Genomic DNA, 4,538 nt, shown 5'->3' with positions numbered 1-4,538 from the left:
GTTCCCTTAGCGCATATGTTCATGCGCTAAGGCGTGCTGTTTCATTTGCTTAGTTGTTCGTGGAAGGGTATAAAAAGGAAGCTTTTTTTTTGCCTCTTCCTCCAACTCTGCGAGCGCTGGATGTTGCCTGATGCTGTATTGACGATGATACAACTTGAGCCACTGGGTCATCATCATCAGCCTATATGTATGTCCACTGCAGGACGAAGATCTCTGCCTGTGATCTACAATTACCCCTGAGCCATAACACTGAGCCATTAGGTATGCGTGCCCAAATAGACACTCGGTTCATTGCGCATGCGCAACTGGGTGTGTGTCTTTGGGTGTGTGTTGAAATAAACGACTTGGCAAATAAACAACCATGGCCGATCCCCGAGAATGGGTAGGTGCGACTGGCAGATGCTTGAACAGATTAGCAGAACACGTGCAAAGAAACGAAGTCGGCTGCAGAGAAGTGAAGAAGTCAGGAATAGAAGCAGTCGAGTGTGCAGAGAGAAAATTAAGTGAACAAAATCTGAGCAGAGCAATAATAGAACAACGAGCGTTGAGTTACAAAGAAGTGAAGAAGGAGAAACGAAATGAAGAGATTTCAGTTTTCAGTAAACACAAAAAAAGTTTTGCTTATAACGAGTTCCTATATATGCATGGTATCCACGAATTTGATAGTCTCGTTTCTGAAAATTCGCAATTATTGCCAATTTTTATATAAAACATTGACGACCGAAATAAAACATTCGAAACCAACAGCCACTAGATTTGAAGTTTTTTCTTCTATTAGCAACAAACCTCACCAAATTTGGTGCAGTAGTTGCCGAGAAAAAATGTCGCAGTTTCGCCCGAAAGGCGAAGCATCAATTGCGATAGCAAATTAGTTGAGAGCTATTCCGAGTAGGGATAGTAGTTTTATCGGCTGCATAAACTTGGACACATTTGGACTAACTGAATTAGCAAGCGTGGTGTCAGCGCGCATAAGAAAACAAGAATAGATCACACCAAATGACCGCAGACAACGACTGTCAAAACGTTGGCAGCAAGCGCAGCCGCCGCAGCGGACGAATTGTTCGCGCGGTCAATCGCTTCAACAGAAACTGAGCGGCGAATGCACAGCGCATACAAAGGTCAGAGCCGTGTGGAGATAAGAGACGGTGCGGGTGACCGCCACTGCCGGGCAAAGTGTAGAGGAGTTGTGCAGAGGAGAAGTTTTTGGCAGACGAGAAGCTGCCCCCCCCCCCTCCCTCCCGCGCTGCCTTCCCGCTTTCTTGCTCTCGCGTGGGTGATTGAGTGGCCAGTTCCCCTTGCGCCCGGTTGCAAGATAAGCATTTGGCGAAGCAGCACAGCGTCGCCCCGCCTGCCTCCATCCCTCCCATACCACCACGGCCTTTCGCGCGACGGTCGCGTTTGCTTTCCGCCGTGCGTTCGCTCTCCGTGATAGCTTTCACTCGCGCATACGGCGCGCAGCGACGGTTTTATCGCCCTTGGAATCTATACGGAACCTCATGGCGACGGCGACGGCGACGACGACGGTGACGCCGAGGGCAGAAATCCGGTTGAAGTGTCCATATAATTGCTATCGCAATAAAACGAATTCTTCTTTTACCTGTATTTAGATAGGAGCGCCTGAGCGAATGCGCTCAGGTGTATTTCGCAGCTGCTTTAGTGCGCCGAGCGACAGCATGTTCGGTATAAGGCATCAGAACAACCTGCGTGAAAGTCCCAAATTTTTGCTGTGAAACGTAATTTTTGATTATTATAAGATTAAAGTTAGCGTGTGTATGCAACAGTCTAATAGGCAACGAAATTTTCTGTCAGTTTTTTTAGCAATTAATTTGCAATTTTTGTTTGGTACGATACATTTACTGACTCCACATTGGAAGTCGACCAGGTGTTTGTACGTGTGTGGCGGTGAAAGCCAACGATCTGGCGAAAACGCTCAGTGAACCAGGTACATCGAAGGAGGTGTATCTTTTTTTTTAAACCTCCTTGGGTACATCGTTGTTCTTTTCAAGGCGAAGCATTTCAATTTTACTATTTTGAGAGTATATCCGTCTACGTCTTGGTGCTCTCATGGTGGTTTCGTCGACTTCGCTAGTACGAAAATTGGCATAATATGAGAAGAGTGTATGACGAACATAAACGATAGGTGATTAGATGACTTTCATGGCATGCGTGTCATGTAGGTCTTGAAACAGCCGCCTACATCTTGGTGCTTTCATGGTCGTTTCGTGAACTTGGTATGTATCAAAACAGGCATAGTATGACAAGAGCGTATGACGAACATAAAAAATAGGGATGACATGACTATCATGACATGTGTGTCATGTAGGTTTAGAAACAGCCGCCTACGTCTTGGTGCTCTCATGGTCGTTTCATTAACTTGGAAGGCTCCTCACACACTGCTTCGCATGACATCGATTCCCACAGGGCGTGGGATCTGCCGTCTTTTTTTTTTTCAGAGTATACAAAATGCAGTACCAAGCACACCTGTAGATTTTTTGTGAACACGTGGCGTGCGTACAGCTTTGTATTGCACAAAGGCTAATATTTTATCGTCCTTGTGGTATTTTACAGCGAAGGTGGTAGCCTTTGGTTGGTAGGGGATTTTTCGAGGCGTTCCACCCTGTGAAAGTGTATGTACAGCGAAGCTGGTGCGGGCATTAGACAATTACCACCACGCCAACTGACATTAGGTGATATTGCAGAAGCAACAGGTCAGTAGTCGAGATAAGCAGGAGACATTTGGAGTAATGGTGAAAAAAAAAAAAAAAAGCAGCGAAGAGTTTTAGACGACCAGATCTCTTCCAGTCTTAGGTAGCGGCACCAGGTAGACATTGAAGAAAAAAAAGTTGTCGCAGTTTCACCTGAAAGGCGAAGCATCAATTGCGATAGCAAATTTGTAGAGAGCTATACGGAGTAATGATATTAGCTTTATCAGCTGTATAAACTTGGACATGCAGCAGCACCGGCAACACGCAGAACTATTGTCGACGCCTTCGGCATTTTGCCCGCGTTCGCTCACAATGCGTGCGGCGTTGGTGACTGTTGCCGGAGCCTCTGATATAAATAGGCACTTGGTGCCGCAGCTAACGTCGCCTCCCTTCCCTCCCCTCCCCCTCCCCCCCTCCCCCTCCCCCACGGCCTCTCGCGCGTCGGAAGAAGGCGCGTTTGCTCTACATATATGGTGATTGTAAAGGAGGAAAGAGACGCTTACTTCTGCAGCCCTTAAGCGAGCACGGCGCAGAACGCGCGTTTGTTCTCCGCCGTGCGTTCACTTCCCGTGAAAGCGCGCGCCCCTCGCGCCCTTTCACTCGCACATACAGCGTTCGGCGCGCGGCGAAGATTTCATCTCCATTGACGTCATACGGAACCTCACGGCGACGGCGACGGCGACGGCTACGGCGACGGCGACGCCGACGGCAGAAATCTGCTTTTGAGTGTCCATATAATTTGCTATCGCAATAAAACAAGATTAAGGAGATGTATACAGAAATGCAGACAAAAAACGTGTGTAGCATACCTGCTTAAATAAAGCAGGCTAGGTGACTATTTGTCCCCGCTCCGTTTCAAAGGGGATGGCATTAAACCATCATCATCATCTTCTATGAGAGCTGGAAACTTGCTGGTTCCACCAGCATGAGAATGATGGGCTTAGCACATGTATTTGCCTAAACTTGGCCCTTGTGACTTCGAACGCTTCGAACGTAATTTTGCAAATGAATAATTTCCAGCAAAATATTGCGCTTCAAACACAATTAATCGTAGTGTTGAGGCATGTACACCGAATCCTACTTGTCCTCGGTGTTTAGAAAAGTAGAATTTCTTCAAAGTTCGGGTCAATAAAGGCAGCTACAGCGCTGTAAACAAAACCACAAGAGCATATAAAGCTACTATAACTAAGTTTAGACAAATCCATGTATACTAAGCATCGTTTCAATGATAGCTGAACAATTGTGGTGTCAGACTTCCGTCTAGTAATTTTAGTAGCAAACTCTATGACCATAAGCACTCCGATTAACGCACTTCTGCTTCACACTTGCCCATTTTGTCTGCTTTGTCGACGGATCCTCTTATTACGCCTGTCCGGCCAGCTCTCCGATTTCCTCTCATCTTTTTGCGACAGGCTTCATGCTTTATCGCGACGGGATCGGTTTCTGCCTGTTTTCTTGCTCCTGAACTCCTGCCTTCGCCGGTATCGGTATCCGCACTTGCCTCCACCGCTGCCACTACTTACAACATTTAATTCCCTCCCACCACTGAATTTGCGGTTCCCGAATATCCTCATGGCACCGTTCACCTCCTGACTTACCCGTTGAATCAGAGCGGCAGCCGAGCTGACACCCAACGACCTTTGCCTGCCGACTTCTGACGGCTTTTGAGAGGCGTACTCGTAATCTGTGGACGAAGAAATAAGAAAGAAAGAAAAAAGAAAGAAAGAAAGAAGGAAGGAAGGAAGGAAGAAAGAAAGAAAGAAAGAAAGAAAGAAAGAAAGAAAGAAAGAAAGAAAGAAAGAAAGAAAGAAAGAAAGAAAGAAAGAAGAGAAA

The sequence above is a fragment of the Dermacentor silvarum genome, chromosome 3, assembly GCF_013339745.2.
Source record: "Dermacentor silvarum isolate Dsil-2018 chromosome 3, BIME_Dsil_1.4, whole genome shotgun sequence".
Classification (NCBI taxonomy): domain Eukaryota; kingdom Metazoa; phylum Arthropoda; class Arachnida; order Ixodida; family Ixodidae; genus Dermacentor; species Dermacentor silvarum.
This window is presented reverse-complemented; position numbering follows the sequence as displayed.